Genomic DNA, 22775 nt, shown 5'->3' on the forward strand with positions numbered 1-22775 from the left:
ACAGATTGAGACCCAGAGAAATTTCTCATTAAGGCCCTCAAAACAATTGTGACATGGAATGGTGAAGGCCTTTAACAATTTCTCTACAATAAAGAGAACCGTGATTTTCCTGAACTCGTTTCCTAATTGTAGAGTTGAAGCCCGAGGCTGGAGTGCAATCACCCAAGGCGATCTATTGGGAAGCTAAAATGATCCCAACTAAGTACTTCCCTCTCTGATAATCTGGGATGATTCAAGATTAAAAATCAGATTATTCAAAGAAACACATGGATGAATATTCTTTGACAATCCTCTATGAATAATATTTTCACTGGCTGAGGTTTGATAAGAATTGGGCCGCAGAGAGGCTATATTAAAAGTTTTGGGCAAGAACCTGAGTTCAGATTCCCAACTAGGGCTGCTTCTTATACACAGGAACAAGTATGCAGAAGAAAAGACACATAAGGCAAATGCATTGTTTAAAAAATTTAAAGTTGCAACCAGGACAGCATAGCCAAACAGAAGGCCACTCTAGTAGCATGGAGGGGAACTAATGAGAGGCTCGCTTAATTCAACGTGGAGGTGAGCTAAAGGCATACCTGCAAGAAGCCTTTGTTTTTTTCCTCAGAAACCAGTTCTAAAACTCTTAGCAGGTGGCCAGTGGGGAAATTTAGAAAAAAAAATTAACCAACACAGGCAACCATAGATATTGAAATGACCCATTTAAAACAAGCTGATGGTGTTTTGTTAAGCAGTACATTTTGTGCAGGCACTTAGGAATTAGGTGTGGCTGATAAAAGTCCCTTACTTCCATATCATAGAGTCTGGACAGCTTTTATATCAGCTGTTAAAAAAAAAACCCACCCATTGTGACAACAAGCATTCAGTGAAACACTGTGGAGTCTAATTTTAAATAGTGTAATTTCCTGGTCAACAGAGATAAAAGAATTGCAATACAGAGCCTTAGGTCATGTAATGAGTTTACCTTTCTCCATTCGGCTTGGGATTCATTGGTCTGGTCGGAAGGGATTCATGGACTTGGAGTTAGTATTTTTAATGCTTCCCTGGATTCCAAGGTGCAGTGAGGATTGAGAATCATTGTATTAAAGGAAGTCTATCTAAAATGATGATTTGAGTATTAAAGTAGTGGAGCTTAAGTCTTTTACATAAATCTAATTTCCCCCACCACTTAAATTTTCACCCCAAACATGATAATTTAAAAATTCTAGCTGAAATAACATGATCAATGAAGACAGTCTAAAAAAGTCATAAAAATATCAAAAGAAGAAATCTCTAGTAAATCAACCATACAAACCAAACCACCACCAACACTAGTGGTACATGTCCTTCCATTTAGCCTAATAAAATAAAAACTTTGTGTGCAAGGCCATGTTTTCATGAGGATACTCTCAAATGTGGCAATAAAACCATTTCTCCTACAGTGCAGGTAAGGATGCTTCTCTTGCTGTGTTATAATTGGGGAGCAAGTATTTATTCAATATCTCTTTTAAAGAGAAGTGGTATCCAATCATTGTGCTTCAGCTCACAATTACTGTCTGATTTGTTGAGACCCCTATCACGACTCTGAACTGGTGTGAAGGGGAAGAAAGAGCCTTTCTAAGAAAGTTTAATTTGAGTTCTTCTTGCTCATCCTACAATTTATATTTGTCTGCAGAATTAAAGGTTGAAATATTATTGGTTAAGTGAATGAGTCTTTTGGGTTATCTTACAGGTTTCAATTTATATGCAGCTATTCTGAAAACCCTCAGTGAAAATCAGATTTCTCACTTAGGCAAATATTTATTCCTCAGACTTAAGTCTTGCCTTTATTCTGTGTCTCCATATCTTTCTTGGAACTCTCTGTCTCCAGTAGGAGCTCAGCAGAGAGGAACACCCAGGGGTATCACCAACTCTACCCATGCTTAGCATATCTGGTATCTGGTCACAATAACAGTATAGCAGGCCTGTAGATGTCTCAGATGTACTATCTTGGCTAAAAGAACCAGAAAACCAATGAAGTATAGCATTGTATTTTAAATTTTGCTTGTATTCAAATTTAAAGTCCTAACATTAAATTTGAATAGGAATTACCGGTCCTTAGAGACATATGGGCTGAAGAACACTTACCTGGTGATTTAATATAGCTAATGGCTGCACCCACTTTGGTACAAAACATCTCAAAAGGGCTTTATTTTATTTTAATTTTTTTTGTAAGCAGTCAAGTGTGTTAAATGATTTTAAAGTTTGTTTTATTGTGTGTAGGGAAAGAGTCCCCTCTAGCTCTGTCCCCAAACTGTACTGATGATGGAAGTAAAGAGGGTTAAGGCAGTGCCAGCCCTTAACCATAAGATCAATTATCATAACATCCAGAATATTGAATTTGGGTGGAGTCTGTAACTTGAGTAACTCCTGTTCAGTATTTTATAAGAGATAGCAAAACCATTTGTGAGTGCTCTAGTTGATATAAATGGGTCTCAAAACATCAATGGAAATATGATTATCTGGTCACCATAAAACACTTAATGTGATGACAAATTTAATTTAGGAAAAAGGCAGCATCCTATACAAACACTTGCTTATAAAATATTTCTTTTTTCCAAAAGTATCCAGAGGAACTCTTCTAGAACAGGGTCTATAAAGTAAGAGGGGCAGCCAGTAAATTCATACACATTTGTCTTCATTTTCTCTCCCCAAAGTAAAACTTAAGTGAGTTTCAATGTAGACTTAAGTGCTAACTTTTCAGTAAAACTTATGGACAACCATGGTGCCTGCTCAGGCCTCCAGGTTTCCTCTGCATTTTGTTAACACACTCAAGTGCTTTTAGAGTTGGTTAACTCTCAGGAGGTAAACTAAGCACTGACTTAGGGCACTGATAAAACTGGTAGTAAAGATTTTGGAAAAATATTAATCTCCTTCCCCAAATAAATGTAATTCTTGATCGAAATAATCATGGTGATATTGAACTTCTTTATACTTATTTATTTATTGAAAGTTGTGGACCAGTAGCATCCCTGTGCAGCAACCACATGTAATTAAGTCCTCTGAAGATGTCTAGTTGGTACTGGTTATATACGTATTTACTTATATTTACAAATTTTAGAGGGAGGGGAAAGGAAGGAGAGAGAGAGGGAGAGCAACACTGATGTATGACAGGAACATCCATAGGTTGCTTTATGCATGTGCCCCAACCAGGGACTGGGTTTTTAAGGTGAGCTGTTTTCAGGTCCCTTATTTCTACCTGAGCCTGAGCTCTATAGGTGCTGGCCATTCATCTTTTTCACATAGTACAGTGCCTGGAACAGAGTAGATGCTCAATAGGTGTTAAAAAAACAATAAATGAACAAATGTACATTATAGAAATTGTAAATCCAGATATGCAGACATTAGAAATGCCACCTCTCAACCCCACCTCCTTTTAAGGTACTATTTTAAACAAATGTGCTTGCCTTAGCGACCTGGAAGTTAAAGGGAGGAAAAGAAGCTTCTTCCTCCCCCATCCCGCCGCTTTAAACCATCCCGCTTTCTTTAAACCATAAAACTGCGAAGTTAATCATTCCCTCAACAGTGAAAATACTGACAGCTGCCTTGGTAATACTGCCAATAGCAACCTAACTATAAATAGGAAATATAACAAGTAGCCAGATCATGATGATTTAAAAAAATTGTGACAACAAAGTTTTAATCACCAAAACACAGAAAACTGAACTATACAGAAGTCTGAAAACAACAAACCATTCAGCCTGACTGGTAAGGGGGACGGAGCCAGTGGCCAAGCGGGGTCAGGCAGGAAAGATCTGCTGGACCCACCCAGGCACACAGGCAGCCGTGGCCAGATCCCAGGTGTGGGGTAGCAATGGGCAAACCCAGTGAGGGCGCAAGGTGGCAGGCTGACTGCGGTCACACATTCGCGAGCAGATAAACCAGGTGAAGGAGCGAACAGAGAGACAGACCGTGTAGGCCCCAGTGGCAGGAAGCAGCAGAGGGGGCCACTATTGCCCCTCTTTGACCCTGACCCCACATACAGCATTATAACCCAGCAACCTGAGTGGCCCCACCCTGGTGAACACCTAGGGCTCTGCCCCTCATATGTAATAGGCGCAAACAGACCAAAACATTATGGCTCAAGAACAATTCAAAGCCCCAGAGCCAATAACTCTAAGTGAGCAAGAAATTGCCAACCTATCAGATGCACAGTTCAAAACACTGGTGATCAGGATGCTCACAGAACTGGTTGGTTTTAGTCACAAATTAGAGGAACAAATGAAGGCTAAACTAATTGAAATGAAGGGAAATGCACAGGAAACCAATAGTGATGGAAAGAAAACTGGGACTCAAATCAAGGGAGTGGACCAGAAGGAAGAAAAAAATGACCAAACAGAAAAGGATGAAGAAACAAGAATTCAAAAAAGTGAGGAGAGGCCTAGGAACCGCCAGGACATCTTTAAACATTCCAACATCCAAATTATAGGGGTACCAGAAGGGGAAGAGGAACAGCAACCAGTGAAAAACTTATTTGAACAAATAATAAAGGAGAACTTCCCCAATCTGGCAAAAGAAATAGACTTCCAGGAAGTCTAGGAAGCTCAGAAAGTCCCAAAGAAGGTGGACCCAAAGAGGAACACACCAAGGCACATCATCATTACATTAGCCAAGATTAAAATGAAGGAGAGAATCCTAGAAGCAGCAAGAGCTAAGGGGACAGTCACCTACAAACAAGTTCCCATCAGAATGTCAGCTGATTTCTCAGAAGAGACCTTATAGGCAAGAAGGGGCTGGAAAGAGGTATTCCAAGTCATGAAATCCAAAGACCTAAAACCAAGACTGATCTATCCAGCAAAGTTTTCATTTAGAATAGAAGGACAGATAAAGTGCTTTTCAGATAAGATCAAATTCAAGGAGTTCATCATCACCAAGCCCTTATTATATGAAATGTTAAAGGGACTTACCTAAGAAAAAGAAGATAAACAAGATGAAAAGTGAAAGGACAGCAAACTCATAGTTATTAACAACCACACCTAAAAACAAAAGCAAACTAAGAGGACAGCTAGATCAGGAGCTGAACCACAGAAATGGAGGGTTAGCAACAGGAGTGAGAGGAGGAGAAGGGGGGAGAAGGTACAGAGAATAAGTAGCATAGATGGTAGGTAGAAAATAGATAGGGAGGAGGGCAAGAATAGTATGGGAAATATAGAATCTAAAGAACTTGAGACACATGGTCATAAACTAAAGGGGGGGGAATGGTGGGGGAGGGGGTATGCAGGGTGGAGGGGAATGAAGGGGGGAAATAGGACAACTGTAATGGCATAATGAATATAAATTGTTTTTGTTATAGAAAAACTGAGACATTTAGAATTGACTTTTGATAATAAAACACTAATAAACCTCAACGTGATGAAACAGAAATGGTGCTTTCTCCCCACTAGCAAAACCAATTCCAACAGCAAATCTTGAAACTCATTACAAAATAAGAAACTTCCTAGAAGAAATTTTAGAATATTTTGTTAAAACATGCCAGTCATAATGCTGACACAATGATTTCTTCTTTAATGATTAAGAACATTTTTTCTTCTTAAAAATGTATATTCTAGTGGTGCATTTTAAAGAAAAAGTCAGATATTCACATATTTAATAATCACTACTGCCAAATTAAATTTAAAACACAATCACATGTTGCAGACATATGGGTTTTTAAAAGATTATCCTAGATCAACACCTACTATTGAATTCTGCCTTGGCTTATGTTAGTTACATGGTAAAATTTTATTGGCTCTATAATTGATTATTTTTTAAATAAAGTTCTTTTGAAAGAGGATAGGAGAGAAAGACAAAAGATTTGCAAAATGGAAAAGGCATTCTGTATTGCAAAAATACTTACCACTCAGAGGTTAACTGCAGAGCGCAATAGCCAGGTCAACCTCTGGAAGGCTCAGGAACACTGAACTAGCTGCTTTGTTGCTTCAGCCAGGGTTTTAACCACCAAGGGTGGGGTTAGGAGTGGGGAAATTTAGGAGGTGGGACCAGAGGAAAGAAATCTTGCCAGAGCTATCTTTTCTGACTAGGGGGGCAATGTTTTTGTATTTAAGAATGTGGATGCTGCATTTTATCTCATTGCATTTATTTTATGTGACATTTGGCTGATAAATATTGCCCCCAAAGACAGCAAGATTTCTTTAGGATTGGGAAACAATACATTTTATGAAGGTTCAAGGCTTGTACATTTAGTTAGGATTTCTTCTATAGTTCATATACTTCCTAAGGCATTTAAGATTCTTGAGACAGGTTTAAAGTAAGAACCAAGAAACTAGTCTTATTTCTCAAAAGTGCTACAGAGATATGCAAACTTCCTCTTGCCAGGTTTTTGGGATTTCTGTTCAAAAGAGCTGTGTGGCATGAACAAGAAAAGATATTGAAAGGTTAGTGGCAGAGCAGGGACATGGTCAAGGGCATTTTGGAGCCACCTGCCTGGTGCCAGTGTGGAACCTGGATTCTAGAAGGCAAGACTGAAATCAGTAGCTCACTCCAGGAGTAATTTCATAGAGAGTGAAGGATGGAGAGGGCCTGAGCAGGGGTGGAAAGCAAGAGGGTGAGTTTAACAGAAAATCATAATAGGAAATGGCAGGTCTTAGAAACTGGGCAGAGGGAAGGGAGGGAATGAATCACTTAATGAATCATTAGGCACACAGACACACGATAGTGTATATAACAACCTTAATTGTTTCTGGTTGCTGACAAAAAATTTTGTTAGTTTAGGTAATGTTAAAATGTCATTCTTTCTCTCAGTGTGACTCTAACAATTTGTATTTTCTTTCATGTGTTGGAACACAAAATTTAAATGACTGGCCCTTTTGTATCTCAGCCACCAACATGCCATCCAGACTGAGGAAGATCTGGAAAATTCAGGGCCACATGAGCCACGGACACAGCCACATTGGCAAACACAGGGAGGCCTAGGTAATGCTGGTGGCTTGGATCATTGCAGGATCAACTTCAACAAATATTATCCAGGTTACTCTGAGAAAGTTGGTATGAGATATTACCACTTAAAGAGGAACCACTGCTTCTGCCCTACTCTCAACCTTGATCAACTGTGGCCCTTGGTCAGTGAACAGATGGGTAAATGCTGCCAAAACCAAGACTGGAGCTGCTCCTACCACTAATGTGGTGCGATCAGGCTACTACAAAGTTCTGGGGAAGGGGAAACTCCCAAAGCAGTGTGTCCTAATGTAGGCCCAATTCTTCAGCAGAAGAGCTGAGGACAAGATGAAGGGTGTTGGCGGGGCCTGTGCTCCGGTAGCTTGAAGCCACATGGAGGGGAGTTCATTTAATGCTCCCAAGGGCTTTGTAAAAAAAAAAATTGAATGACTCATATCACTAAAACTGTTTTATGTTCTCCCTGATTAGACGTGTGTACAGAAGGACTTGTTTATGAAGGTGGGAGATTGTGGCTGAGGACCAATTCCCAGAGAAAAGTGGTCAGGACAAGTATGTGTGACTCCTGACATTGACCAGAATACTTTAGGGTCATTGCCCTTTTCAGACATGATCAGGCACCTTCAGGGTGGTATGGCTGTAGACACATTGCCCTTTTCAAAAAGGACTAAGGAGCCATCAGCCTGTGCCAAGTGGAGCACTTCCTGGAGCAAGTTCTGTTAAGTATTGTTCCTGAGGTTACCCATTCGGCAAATGATTTTTAAAAATTTTGTTTTTGTTTTTTCTCCCTCATCAAGTATAGGGAGAAAATAGCTATAATCTTTCATTATAATTGTATATTTATAAATTTTTCCCTGCCTTTGTGTATTTGGCTGCTAAAGTAGACATTTTAAAATATATTTTATTTATTTATTTATTTTTCCATTGCAGTTGACATACAATATGACATTAGTTTCAAACTGTGTACAACACAGTTATTAGACATTTATGTACCTTACTAAGTACAATGAGTCTAGTAACCCTCTGTTATCACACTAAGCAAATGTTTATCAACACAGTATGGCATAGTGGTGTCGTTGTGGCCTCTTCAGTTGGAATTAGTGAGTGACCTCGGACTAATTAGTTGCTACCTGTGTGTTTCAAGTTCTTCATAAGAGTGTTGTCCAGGTTGAAAAGTGAACTGTCCTAGTTCAATCTATAAATATATAACAAGTACTCAGCAAATGTCAATGTTCATTTTTGTCCCCCGAGTTACGGAAGTGGAAAGAAATTGAAGAAGTAGAATGTGCAGCTTGTCACATAGGATGTGGACAGTGAGGGACAGGAAAGAATGAAACGTTTTCCAGATTTCCAGCCCAGGACGTTGCTTGACAGTTGCATATCACTTACAGTTCTTTCTGACTCAAGTCAATGTTAAGCAAAAATGGGTTTTATTGCCTCATGTCTAAAAAATCCTGGGTACAAACAGCTTGAAGACCAGTTTGCTCCAGGACTCAGCCCAGTGATCAGGGTCCAGGTTTCTCCTTCTCTTGGCTCCACTCTCCTTCATGCTGAGTTGTTCCTTTTCTGACTTCATGTGCCCTGTAGTGGTTGCCAACAGCTCCCAGGTTCTCCTCCTCGATTCTGGGGCAAGAGAAAAAACTAAGAATAATTAACACCCATATTTGCTTACTACTGCTCTAAATTTTTACACTTGTAATTCTCACAAGGATGAGGTAGGTAGGAAAACTGAGGCATATTAAGTAACTAGCCCAAAGTAACCAATAAGAGACAGAGCCAGCATTTTTGCTCAGGCAGTCTGGTTTCATGTCTGTGCTCTGATGTGCCTCTTCTGAAAGAGCTACCATCTTTTTGAGTCCAGTTGCATTGTATTTGTTCTGTTTGAGTCCATAAGGCTAGAATGTGATTTCTAATTGACCAGGCTTCAGTCCCATGTTTACCTGAAGAAGACCCGGGAAAATGCCACCCATAGCTCCTGGGCTGGGCTTGGGGGTGTGGTGGAGAAGAGGGGATGACCTAGCAGAAGTATATCTAGATGCCCTCTTCAGAACAAATAGCAAAACAAGTTTCCCATCACAATTAAGATGGAAAATAAAAGAAAAAGTTTCAGAGACAAAATGATAAACTCAGTGTTAGAAAGCTAAGGTTTAAAATGTTAGAAAAACATTAATGTGAAGGTGTGGCTCATTAGACATATCGATTAGTACTTAAAACAAGATGACAACCAAAGGGCAAGAATAAAGTGATTGGTAAAGAAATATCGAGCAAATGAAAAACAAGTGAAAGCAGGTGTGGTAACATTACTATCAGACAAGATGGAAATGTGGGCTAAAGGCAGGCACTTCAAGTTTAAGGAACATCCTTATATAAAAGGCACAGATAATCATTAAGAAGACATAACAGTTATAAAGTGGACATCAAAAAATGTCTACTTTAGCTGTTGTGGCTCAGTGGATTGAGTGCCGGCCTGAGAACCACAGGGATGCTGGTTTGATTCCCCATCAGGACACATGCCTGGGTTTTGGGCCAGGTGCTCAGTAGGGGGCATGTGAGAGGCAACCACACATTGATGTTTCTCTCCCTCTCTTTCTCCTTCCTTTCCCTCTGCTTAAAAATAAATAAATAAAATATATTTTAAAATGTCTACTTTAGCAGCCAAATACACATAGGCAGGGAAAAATTTATAAATATACAATTATAATGAAAGATTTCAAAATACCACTTCACAATTAGCCAGAATTAAAAGCCAAAAACCATTAATTGTGCTGTGCACTTTAAACTGATACACTGATTGTAGGACAATTATATCTCAATAAAACCAGGGGGAAAATCTTGCAGACCAAAAAATAATACGAAAGTTATACAAGTCAAAACATTATTCAGTTGAACTGAATAACATAATGAAATAACTTTATACAGTACATATAAGGACCTGTATGACCCACAAATAAAGAAAATATTTTTTCATAAAAATGAAAAATTATAAATACATGATAAAAGGTGATCTAAAACCCATAAATAGTTAGAAATTAAGAAATGAACTCCTATGTAAATCTTGGATCAAAGAGGCAATAAAAGGGAACTCATAGTTCTCATGAAACCAATGAAAAGGAAACCACATGTTATTGAGACAGACAGGCCCCTGAAAGTGGAACTAAAAGTAATATTTAGAGCTCTAAGAGAAACCAAAAATTAAAGAAACTAAACATTAATCTTAAAACATTTTTTAAAAATCAGGAAATTGAAACCAATAGAGGTAAAAGTTTAAACTAATGATATAGAAAAATAACAGAAAGGATGAAAATAATAAATAAGTCAGGTGGTGAGGGACAAATACCACATGATCTCACCTATAAGTGGAGCCTAATCAACAAAAGAAAAATCGAGCAAAATATCATCAGAGACATTGAAATTAAGAACAATCTGACAGTACCCAAAGGGGAGGGGGGAGGAAATAATTCGGGGAAGGGTTTGAGGAACATTTATAAAGGACACATGGACAAAACCAAGAGGTGGGGGTGGAAGCAAGGGAGGAAGGTGGGTCTGGCTGGGGTCAGGGGGAGTGGTGGGGGTAAATGCAGACAATTGTACTTGAACAACAATAAAATAATAAAAAAAGAAAATAGTAAAAAAGATAAGTCAAAATCTAGTGAAAATAACTTCAAAAGTTTATTGAATAGACTAATAAACTATATATATTTATATAAAATACATGATTTAAAATGTTGAAGAGGGAAAAAATAAAAAATAAAGGTTAGGAATGAGAAAAGAATCCTAATCTCATGCATGTGAGAAAAGTTTTATGAGACTTACTATAAAAACTCTACAGCAATGACTATGAAAACCTACAGGAAATGTATATATTTTCTGGCAAAATACAAACTATTAAAAAAGACCCAAGAAGCCCTGACTAGTGTGACTCAGTGGATTGAATGCTACCCTGCAAACCAAAGGGTCACAGGTTCAATTTCCAGTCCAGGCATGTGCCTGGGTTGTGGACCTGGTCCTCAGGCTGGGGCACACAAGAGGCAACCACACGCTGATGTTTCTTTCCCTCTCTTCCTCCCTTCCTCTCACTAAAAATAAATAAATAAGATCTTTTTTAAAAAAATAAAAAGACCCAAGAAGAGAGGGAAAATATTAATAGATCAATGATAAGGTGATTGTATGTTAAAAATCAGAAGACTCTAAAGCCAAATGACCCGAAGCTGAATTTTAGTTTACCTCTAAAGATCTGATATTTCCAATGTTAAGTTATTTAAACCCTTGCTATCTAAAGTGTGTCTACAGACTGATAGCATCAGCCTCACCTGGGAGCTGGTTAGAAACACAGGTTTAGCTACTTCAAGCCATAGAAAAATCTTCTAAATTTATGTTTTCAAGCCAATATAATTTTAATGCAAAAATTTAAGAAAAAATTTTCAGATGACTTGTAATTTTTAATTACAATTATAATTATAGATTAACCTCACTTCTGATTTAGAGAGAAAAATTATAAATAAAATATTAGCTTATAGAACCTTCATTTTATCAAAACAATGAAAAACAATAAGCAAGATTTATTCCAAAACTGTAAGAATGGTTCAATATTCATTAACATAATCCTTTACATTGATAAAATAAGGAAAATATCAGTAGGTGTTCAAACAACACTAAAATCCAGCAGCTACTATTCTAAAATAATTCTAAGCATAGATATAACAGCAAACTATTTAAATGGCAAAAGACTACTTAAAAGACCAAAAACCAATAGAAAATATAATTTTTTATGATACAGTATAGTAACAATTTATTAATGATACAATATCTTTTTTTTATTCTTGTATTGTTATTTATTTATTTATTTAAATTTATTGAGTTATTTTTCAAGTACAGTTTTCTTTTGTCAATTTCTACCATCTCAACCCCCCCCATCCCGTCTCCCCACCTCCCTCCCATCCCCTCCCTCCCCACAGACCTCATCCCTGTGTCTTTCATACTTGTTCTTCAAAATCCCTCCTCATTTTCCCCTTAAATTCCCTTCCCTCTCCTCTCTGGTGGCTGCCCACTTGTTCTCTATTTTAGTGTCTTTGTTTTTATTCTATTTGCTTGTTTATTTTGTTATTTAGCTTCCTGTTAAAGGTGAGATCATATGGTATTTGTCCTTCAATGCCTGGCCTATTTCACTCAGCATAATGCTTTCCAGTTCCATCCATGTTGTTGCAAAGGGTAGGAGCTCCTTCTTTCTCTCTGCTGCATAGAATTCCATTGTGTATATGTACCACAATTTTTTGATCCATTTATTAATGATACAATATCTTAATGATACATTGTCCTCTGATACTTGGATACTATATAATAACAATGAAATAAAAATAGCAATGAACAAAGACTGAGTGCTACTAATATGTTAGGTACTATTTATTTTTTTTTAAAGATTTTATTCATTTATTTTTAGAGGGGATGGGAAGGAGAGAGGGAGAGAAATCAATGTATGGTTGCCTTTCATGTGTCCCCCACTGGGAATGGCCTGCAACCCAGGCATGTGCCCTGACTGGGAATTGAACCGCGATCATCTGGTTTGTAGGTCCGTGTTCAATCCACTGAGCTACACCAGCCAGGGCCATTAGGTACTATTTAAAGTGGGGTTTTTTTTGATTTCTCAACAAAAACATTTCAGGCCAGAAGGGACTGGCATGAAATATTTTATTTATTTCTTATTGATTATGCCATTACATTTGTTCTATTTCCCCCTCTTTATCCCCCTCCACCCTGCACACCCCTCCCCCACCATCCCCTCCCCTTTAGTTCATGAACACGTGTCTCAAATTCTTTAGATTCTGTATTTCCCCTACTATTCTTACCCTCCCCCTATCTATTTTCTACCTACCATCCATGCTACTTATTTTCTGTACCTTCTCCCCACCTTCTCTTCCTCCCGCTCCCCTGTTGCTAACCCTCCATGTGATCTTCATTTCTATGGTTCACTCCTGATCTAGCTGTCCATTTAGTTTGCTTTTGTTTTAGGTGTGGTTGTTGATAATTGTGAGTTTGCTGTCCTTTCACTATTCATCTTTTTTATCTTCTTTTTCTTAGGTAAGTCCCTTTAACATTTCATATAATAAAGGCTTGGTGATGATGAACTCCTTGAATTTGGTCTTATCTGAGAAGCACTTTATCTGTCCTTCCATTCTAAATGAAATATTTAAAGTGTTTTAATTAATACTCAAGAAAACCTCCAAAAGTAGACACTATTACAATGATGGCTTGGTGATTGAAAAAACATAGCAGTTTGTTTGTGATATAAGTGAGTGATATAAGACATTGATTAAGATATACCATATTCAAAGCTTTTTTCCACTATGTTGAACTTTAGTCTAATGGAATAAAATAATACGTTTACATTTCAACACATTTAAACATGATATTCAATGGAATTATCTTAAATTGGAAGTCACTGAATAGAAAACACAAAATTCAAACCTAAGGTTTTGGGTTTTTCTATCAATATGAAATGTTCAATAATGAGGGTTATCTATTCTCTTTGCACAGCTATTTAAATTTTTTCTGTTTTATTTATGTTAATAATTAGAGTCATAAAAGCTATATTGTTATTAGTTCTGCTTATTTACTTTAGAAAAATTCACTTTTAGTAAAAATATAAAGTAGTACAAAAATTTCATTTAACCTTTTTTCCCACATTTTTTTATTGTTGTTCAAGTACAGTTGTCTCCATTTCCTGCCACCCCATTCCAGCCATCCCCATTTCCCACCTTTGATCTTACCCTACTTTGGCTTGGTTCATGTGTCCTTTATACCTGTTTCTAAAAACCCTTCCCCCTTTTCCCTTTATTATCTTTTCCCACCTCCCCTTTGGTTACTGTCAGATTGTTCTTAATTTCAATGTCTCCAGTTATATTTTGCTTGCTTGTTTGTTTTGTTGATTAGGTTCCACTTATAGGTGAAATTATATGGTATTTGTCTTTCACTGCCTGACTTATTTCACTTAGCATAATGCTCTACAGTTCCATCCATTCTATTACAAAGGGTAGGAACTCCTTCTTTCTTTTTGTTGTGTAGTGTTCCATCATGTAAATGTAACATATTTTTTTGATCCACTCATTTACTGAAGGGCACTTAGGTTGCTTCCAACTCTTGGCTATTGTAAATTATGCTGCTATGAACATTGGGGTGCATAGGTTCTTTTGGATTGGTGTTTTAGGATTCTTAGGGTGTAATCCCAGTACTGAGATTGCTGGATCAAAAGGCAGGTCGATTTTTAGTTTTCTGAGGAAATTCCATACTGTTTTCCACAGTGGTTGTACCAGTCTGCATTCCCACCAACAGTGTACTAGGACTCCCTTTTCTTCACAAGCTCGCCAGCAGTTGTTCATTGATTTTATCTTGATGGCCATTCTGACCTGTGTGAAGTAGTATTGCATTGTGTGTTTTTTTAAATATTTTCTTTATTTATTTTTCGAGAGAGGGGAAGGGAAGGAGAAAGAGTAGGAGAGAAACATCAATGTGTGGTTGCCTCTCACGTGTCCCCTGCTGGGAACTGGCCTGCAACCCAGGCATGTGCCCTGACTGGGACTCCAACCGCAATACTCTGGTTCGCAGGCCTGTGCTTAATCCACTGAGCTACACCAGCCAGGGCTTGCATTGTGGTTTTAATATGCATCTCTCTCTGATGGCCAGTGATGTTGAGCATCTTTTCATATATCTCTGGGCCCTCTGTATGTCTTCTTTGGAGAAATATCTGTTCCAGTCATTTGCTCATTTTTTATGATGAGCAAAGTAATTTTTTTATGATGAGTAATTTTTTACAATGCTTTGTATTTTTGTGGTATCAGTTGTAATCTCTCTTCTTTCACTTCTGATTGTGTTTATCTGGGTCCTCTCCTCTTTTCTTGATGAGCCTGCTTAAAGCCTTGCCGATTTTGCTTATCTTTTCAAAGAACAAGCTCCTGGGTTTATTGATCCTCAGAATTCTTCTTTTAGTCTCTATGTTGTTTAATTCTGCTGTGATCTTGGTTATTTCCTTCCTTGTACTTGCTTTGGGCTTTGCTTGTTGTTGTTCCTCCAGTTATTGTAGATGTAAGGTTAGGTTGTTTATTTGAAATGTTTCTATCTTTTTTAGATAGGCCTGTAGCACTAAGATTTTCCTCTCAGAACTGCTTCTTTTACTGTGCCTATAGGTTTTGGACTGTTGTGAGTTCATTTTAATTTGTTTCCAGAAACTTTTTGATTTCTTCCTTGATCTAATTATTAACCCATTCATTGTTTAATATCATGTTATTCAATCTCCATGAATTTGAGTGTGTTTGTTTTTCGTTTTCCTTGAGATTGGTTTCTAGTTTCAGGCCCTTGTGGTAGGAGAAAATTCTTGATATGATCTCAATTTTCTTGAATTTGTTGAGGCTTGTTTTGTGTCCTATCATGTGGTCTATCTTTGAAAATGTTCCATGTGCATTTGAAAAGAATGTATGTTTTGCTTCTTTGGAATGAAAGGCTCTCTATATATCAGTTAAGTCCATTTGATCTAGGTCATTGTTCAATACCACAATATCTTTATTAATATTTTGTTTGGAAGATGTCACAATATCCTTGTTGATATTTTGTTTGGAAGATCTATCTATTTTTGATAGTGGAATATTAAAATCCACTACTATAATTTTGTTGTTGTCAATATCTTTCTTGAAGTTCTCCAAGGTTTTCTTTATATATTTGGGTGCTTTGATGTTGGGCACATATATATTTACAATGTTTATGTCTTCTTGATGGATTGTTCCCTTGAGTATTGTGAAGTGACCTTCTGGGTCTCTTTTTATGGCCTTTATTTTGAAAGTCTATTTTGTCTGATATGAGTATTGCTATCCTGGCTCTTCTGTCCTATCCATTTGATTGGAATATTTGTTTCCAGCCCTTTACTTTCAGTCTGTGGAGGTCTTTTGTTCTCAGGTGGGTCTCTTGTAGGCAGCATATGTGTGGGTCTTGCTTTCTTATCCATGCAGCTATTCTGTGTCTTTTGATTGGAGCATTTAATCCATTTACATTTAAGGTTATTATTGATAGGTACTTATTGATTGCCATTTTGCTTCCTTCTTACCTGTGTTCCTCTCTCTTTCACTCTTTTTCTTTCTTTTCTTAAGACAGTTCCTTTAGCTGTGCTAGTTTGGTGGAGGTGTATTCTTTTAGACATCATTTGTCTGGGTAACCCATTATTTCACCTTCCTTCATAAGTGAGAACCTTGCTGCATGGAGTAGTCTTGGTTGCAGGCCTCTGGTTTTCATTACTTGGTATATTCCTTGTCATTCCTTTCTGGCTTATAGCATTTCCATTGAGAAGTCAGCTGCTAGTCTTATTGGGGCTCTCTTGTATATTACTTCCTGTTTCTCCCTTGCTACCTTTAAGATTATCTCTTTGTCTTGGAATTTTGCCATTTTAATTATGATGTGTCTTGGGTTGGGCATCTTTGGATTCCTCTTGATTGGGACCCTCTGTGCTTCCTATATTTGTGTGACTTTTTCTCTCATCAAATTAGAAAAGTTTTCCATCATTACTTTTTCAAACAGATTTTCTACTCATTCCTCTCCTCCTTTTGGTATCCCTGTTATATGGATATTATTACATTTCATGTTGTCCTGCAGTTCCCTTAACCCCTTTTTGTTCTTTTTTAGTATTTTTTCCTTTTCTTGCTCTTTCTGGGAGTTTTGTATACCTTGTCCTCCACCTCACTGATTCAATTCTCTTCTTCATTGAGCCTGATTTTGATTCCTTCTGTTGTGTTATTTAATTCAAAGATTGTATTCTTCATTTCCTCTTGATTCTTGTTGATAGTTTCTATTTCCTTTCATGTTGATGTAGTTTGCAGCAAGTTCCTCATAGATTCCCTGTAGTTTGTGGTAATTCTCTGTGAGCTCACTAAGCTTCCTCATAGCTATTGTTCTGAAGGCAATATCTGATAGTTGCTTTGCCTCTATTTCATTTAGCATTCTTTCTGAGGATTCCCACTTTCCTTTTGTTTGAGATTTGTTTCTTTGTCTTCACATTGTTTGCAAGACTCTTCTTGTTAGTCTCTGTTTCTTAAATTGATCTGTTCTGACTCCCTGAATTTATGGTATGAACTTCTATGGTAGAAGACCTGTGAAATTCAGTGGTGCAGTCTCCTTGATCTCCTGAACTTACTGCTCTTGGGATACTATTTGTGTTGGCTCTGTGTTTGTTTTTTGGGTTTGATCGTTGTTGGGTCTTTCTTTGGTGGGTCCTTTCCTCCAGCTGGTTGACTGAGGGTCACTCCATCTACCACATCTTGTATGCTATTGTACAGGTGCTGCCAGAAGAAAACCACAAAGCCCAGGTAACAAACCCACATTCACAAAAATATCTCCACCTGCCCTACAATCTCAGCATCAACAGCAAATGAATTACTATTAATAAGGATGTAAAGAGATTAAAACTATTATAAGAAAGGAAAGAAATAAACTATAGTATAAGTTCTAGTGACTTAATATGCACAAACTTGATGGATAAGAAATGAATGTTAAGCTATACAAGAAAGAAAATATTGTTAATCATGGAGAAAGACCACAGTGGATTTCATCTCAGTAGCCTCTAGTATTTACTACTATTTTTCCTTTCTGGATCTGCCTCCAGTGACGTCAGATATTAACCCCATCTGACCTTAGGCAACCTGCTCTGAGACTTCCATGGATCTACTGTCTATGGTAGTTTCCTTCAGTTGTTAATCTGGTCACTCTGCACTCAGCAGCCAGGCATAAGCACCACAAAGCCAGGGAAGAGTCTCTCTTGGTGGAGGGGCTGTTGTTTCCCCTCAGGCTGCTGCCCCTTGAAGGGGAGTGGTCTGCCTGAGCATGATGGCTGCTGCTGTATGGGGGATGACTCAATACTGTGATCCCAGTGGCTACTCTCTCAGCTCTTTCCCTAAATCTTTCATCCCCAGTCTCTCCTCAGGCATTTCTAACTCACTCTGCTCCTGCTTTTGCTAGAACCCTGGGTAAGTGACAACAAATGAAAATTTGTGTGTTGGCCCTTTAAATGGCTCTTTGTGTCTTCTGCTGTCTGTCTCTGCAACCTTGCTGCTTTTCATTGCTGGTTGTTATCTGTGTACTTTTTGGGCTCTGGTGCTCTTGGCTGGGGATCCTAGTTCAGGGTTTAGACCCCATTCTATTGGGGTCTAAATGCAGGGTGATCCAACCAGCCACTGAATTATCCCTCTGGTGCTACTGCCTGTGGATGCCCTGCTAGCATTCTCAAGTCTCCACTGCACTCCTTACCAGACAGATTGTGCTGAAGCCAATTCTTCTGTCTGTTTAATGTTATAAGGCTTCTCTCTCACAATTGTTCAGTAGTTGCTTCTGGGTAACTTCTCCACAATTTAGTTGTAATTCCAGATTGGTCATGGAAAGAGGTTAGTGTGGCTTCCATTTACTCCTCTATCATCTTGCTGAGCTCTTAGTAAATATAATTTTAAGGGAATGTAATAATGATACTGTAAACAGTCAAAGAGGGCCAAGAAGTCTCCGTCATTGGCCAAGATGGCACAGGAAGAGATTCATACACTGAGTACACTAAAGGTTAGAAATGGATAAGGCCTGAGAGCTCCAAAAGCTAGCAGGATGATCAGATAGAGAATGAAAACCCACTCCTCTCTATCTCTATAAGAACCAAATGCTTAAGCAGGAAGGCAACGTGGTCTTTGTAATGGGAGTCCATCATTCTCCCAGGTCCTGACGCCTGAATAAAAATCTTTTTCCTTTTGTACCAGCATCTGTCTCATAAGTTTGGCTTTTGCTGCCATAGGCAGCTGAACTGACTTTGTTTGGATTTAGGTTTTGGCCAGCCAGCCTGGAGGGCATGGGCCTTGGTAAGTCCCGGAGGACCTGGGCTCATGTCCCAGATGCCACCCCCGGGAGTAGGCTGGTGAAAGGAAACAGGTTTCTGGGGAATGGATAAACCCCAAAACTGGATGACTTGAACCAGTATGGAGACTGGGGGTTCTCCATCCCTGCTTCTTGGGCTCTTGGCACTGAAAGCTGCCAGAAAAGCTTTGATTAGCCAGCAATGTGAAATTAATAGGAAGTACACTGCTTACTTCTGAAAACTGCTGCAGCCCAAATGTTCATCAGTGAATGAGTGGATCAAACAAATATGGGACGTTTACACCATGGAATACTACTCAGCTATAAAAAAGAAGAAAATTTTACCCCTTGTGACAGTATAAATAGACCTGGAGAACATTATGGTAATGAAATAAGCCAATAAGAGGAAGACAAATTCCATATGGTTTCACTCATATGTGGCATCTAATGAACAAACTGAACTAAGAGGGGAGGTTAGCAAGTAGAGGGACTGAGCAAAAAGGCAAAAGGAGTCATGGACATGAACAACAGTGTGGTGATTGCTGGGGAGGGGGTGTAAAGGGTCTAAATGATAATTGAAAAATAGAATAAATATTAAATTAAAAATAAAATAAAATAATGAAAATTGCTGCAGCTAAAAGATCATGAACAGCTGCTGGTGAAATCTTGATGAGCTGGCCATCTCTCCCTGACATTTGGGCTTTGTGTCACTTGACCATCATGCCATCAGGGTCTAGTCAGGACTGCTTGCAATATTGGCTGGCAAGAGTTAAGATGCTAAGACTTGTTTGTGAGCACTTGTTTGAAATAATGAAATTATGGATCCAAGTTTTGTTTATATGTTCCCACTTTGGGGTCTTGCTATGGCTATCATTTTGTACTTTCATGCCATCATGGGTTGTTCTGTTTTGACTCCTAAAGGGAGCCCAGTGGGCCAAATTTTAGCAGATTGGTCCATATACAGCCATAATCCAATGACTAAAAAGGAATTGTTTTTCTATTGTGACACTGTTTGGCCTATATATACTTCAGACTATGGGGAGAACATCACCCCTAAATGGTTCGATATGTTACTGCACCATCATTGGAAGTGTTTTGCCAGTGGTCAGGGATATGGGACAAAATCCCTTATGTCCAGGCACTTATGTCTTTATATAATAAGGATTTGGCAAAGAAAGGGAATAAGTTAATGGTGCAGAGAAGGGAATTGGCTTTAAAACCCCTCCCTGATAGACACAGGAAGCAAAGGAAAATGAGATGAGTCTCTTTAATGCCCTGAACTCTAATTCCTTTAATTCCTGCCTCTCTAATCCTGGGAATCCCAGGATTAGCAGCAGGAAGACTCCCCCTCCCCCACTATCCCTGCTTCTAGATACCCCTGAAATAAGGCCCACAAAGGCAACAGTCACACTCCTGTGTGATAAAAGAATGCTATTCCCCACCAAAGACCCCCAGAGGACACCCAGTTTGGCCAGGGAGCATTCCTATCCAAAGTGGGATGTTTTACCATCCAAACTGGGCAGCAATACATAACTAACCAGGGAATAAGCTGCAGCATCAGTTACTGGAGTGTCCTGACAGTTGAAGGAACAGGCCTTCCTTAGATCTCTTAAATGCCAGTTTAGGGATCAAGGACTTACATATGTTTTTTTTTTCTCCCAGTGGGGATCACCCCACTGTTGCTCTGAGATTTACTTTGTTAATTTACTTTGTATGGATAACCTGAGAAGCACCAATTATGTTTGGGGATTCTGCTGGAGCATGCTCTCCAGCTGCTCCTGGCTTGCCTGAAGGGACCTGGGGTAGACTCTTCCTATCCAAGATCTGTTAGCAGGTTGATCAGGCCATTTGGGCTGACAGAACCCCAGGTGGGGTGGTTGACATTCAACCCATAAAAATTAAACTGGATTGCATGACAGAAGAATGGCTTTCACGTCTCTGGGCAGTGGCAGCTGCCTGGGACGTCTTGCTGGGGGTGCAGATGTTCATTCTGTAGTGTTTGTATCATTCCTGGTCCTGTTGAAATGGGGAAGAGAGTATTGGCTGGTGGCAAGGCACATGGGAAAATGTAAGGCCACTTTTTTGGGATAGCCTAAGTGTTGCCTTGCAGACCATCATTGCCTTGAACCCGGCCACCCTGCTCCTGGACTCAGGTTGAGGCTTGGACCTTTGGCACATTTACTTGGAAATCAATGACGGGGTTTGTTCCAGTGGACCAGATCTGTTGGGTCAGTGTTTGGTGGAGCCTGGCTTGGAATTGTATGCACATGTGGGCAGCTACAAGGAGGGTGGTCAGTGCAGGGCTGTGTACACAGCAGTCACCATGGATGGGGTGATGGAGGCCTTGGCCCTTGCAGTAGGATCCTTGGCACAAGGGCCTGGTCTGGTGGCCCTCACTGGAGACTTAGGATTGTCCCAGGGAGAGAGTGATGGCATCTACACTGAATCCAGGTGTGCTTTCATAGTAGTCCACACCCATGGAGTATGGCAGGGAGGAAGGGCTATTGAACTTAGGGAGTGAGGGTGTTGAGCATGCAAAGGGAATTTTGGGGTTGCTGGGTGCAGGAAATCTACTGAACTGGATTGCTATGGTATGCTTACCTGTATATTGGAGAGGCAGTTCCCACGATGGCTGAACTTTGAGGAGGTGTTGGGGTGGGCCACCTGGGGGCTGCCACTTCTCTGGGCTTTAATTCCCCACCTGGACTTGCCAGAATTTCACTTCCAAAATATCCTAGAATATAGAACAAGCACTACCAATTCAATGGAAACTACATGCATCTTGGAGACCTTAGCCTATGGGGAAGACTGAGAAAGTGAACCACAAAATAAAGAGGACCCTGGCAAAAAATATGCCAGGGAACACATTTGAAGTAGGACTAGGTACTCTCTCTTCCTCCGCTCTGGTAACGCCCCTGAAGTGGGCTTACATTAAGCCCTTTTAAAATAGTTTGTGGAAGCTAAAGAATAAAACAAACAAGCAAACAGAACAAAAACAAAGACACTGAAATAGAGAACAAGTGGGCAGCGACCAGAGGGGAGAGGGAAGGGAACTTAAGGGGAAAAAGGGGGAGGGATTTTGAGGAACAAGTATGAGGGACGCAGAGATGAGGACTGGGGGGGGGGATGGGAGGGAGGGGGGAGACCGGGCAGGGGGGTGGGGTGGGATGGGAGAAATAGATAAAAAAAAATGTACATGAAAAGTAACTAAATAAAATTTAATATTAAAAAAATAGTTTGTGGGTGACCCTTCCATGTTTCTGTTTTAGATAGACTTAGAACACGAATCAAAAATCAAACAGTACATACAACATTTAGGGCAAACACTAACAACTTTGCACAAACTTGATCATTATAGGTCTGTCTACCCATCTGTTCCAGCCCTGATGCTCATTCCAGTCTTAATAAGGACTTGGAAGACTCAAGGTCCTGAACACCAGTTAGCCGAACAATGGACTGGTACCTATGATGCCCTGCTGACAGCACACTCTTCCCTGAAGCTCACAGAAATTGAGTCTTGGATCCACCACACATGAATAGTGAGCACCACCTGAGCAAGACTCAGATCTTGCTGCTGTTGATACTTCAAAGGAAAGCTGCATCTGCAGTCCTGAAAGAGATTTAAATTCCCCTTTAAAAAAGATTCAATTTATTTATTTTTAGGGAGAGGAAAGGAGGGAGAAAGAAAAGGAGAGTAACATCAATGTGAGAGAGAAACATAAATCAGTTGCTTCTTGTACACATCCAGACTGAGGACGGAACCTGCCACCCAGGCATGTGTCCTGACTGGGAATCAAAGTGGTGAACTTTCACTTTGTGAGATGTTGCCCAATCAGCTGGGCCACATTGGTCAGTCTTTAAACTGTTCCTTTCTTTCGGAAAGGAACAACGCCTCCCAAAAGTTTCCCAAAGGGAGCCCAAAGGACTCCCAAAGACTTTGGAAGTCCACCTGCAACACCATCTGTTGAAACATGAAGGAGTCTACTAGCTTCACTTGTTCAGCA

At 39.3% G+C, this 22775-nt stretch overlaps 1 protein-coding gene, 1 long non-coding RNA gene and 1 pseudogene across 2 annotated transcripts in view; 1 reads left to right on the forward strand and 2 right to left on the reverse strand.

The window, feature by feature from the left end:
* PLAC8 (placenta associated 8) overlaps positions 1 to 5940 on the reverse strand; it is a 31701-nt gene extending 25761 nt beyond the window's left edge. Inside the window, exon 1 of the mRNA XM_037154822.2 lies at positions 5855 to 5940. The gene's annotated coding sequence lies outside the window, so the exon portion shown is untranslated. The remainder of the gene's footprint in view (positions 1 to 5854) is intronic.
* Positions 5941 to 6843: 903 nt separating this feature from the next.
* LOC119056405 (60S ribosomal protein L27a-like) lies at positions 6844 to 7278 on the forward strand (annotated as a pseudogene).
* A 661-nt stretch (positions 7279 to 7939) lies between these two features.
* Positions 7940 to 22360, reverse strand: LOC128627582 (uncharacterized). The gene is made up of 3 exons (XR_008391832.1): positions 22235 to 22360; positions 21373 to 21505; positions 7940 to 8532 (listed from the first exon to the last, which is right to left on the reverse strand). It is a non-coding gene; the product is annotated as an uncharacterized LOC128627582 (long non-coding RNA).
* Between the last annotated feature and the right edge of the window lie 415 nt (positions 22361 to 22775).

This window comes from Artibeus jamaicensis, unplaced genomic scaffold (assembly GCF_021234435.1).
Source record: "Artibeus jamaicensis isolate MK-2021 breed Jamaican fruit bat unplaced genomic scaffold, CSHL_Jam_final contig_452, whole genome shotgun sequence".
NCBI lineage: Eukaryota > Metazoa > Chordata > Mammalia > Chiroptera > Phyllostomidae > Artibeus > Artibeus jamaicensis.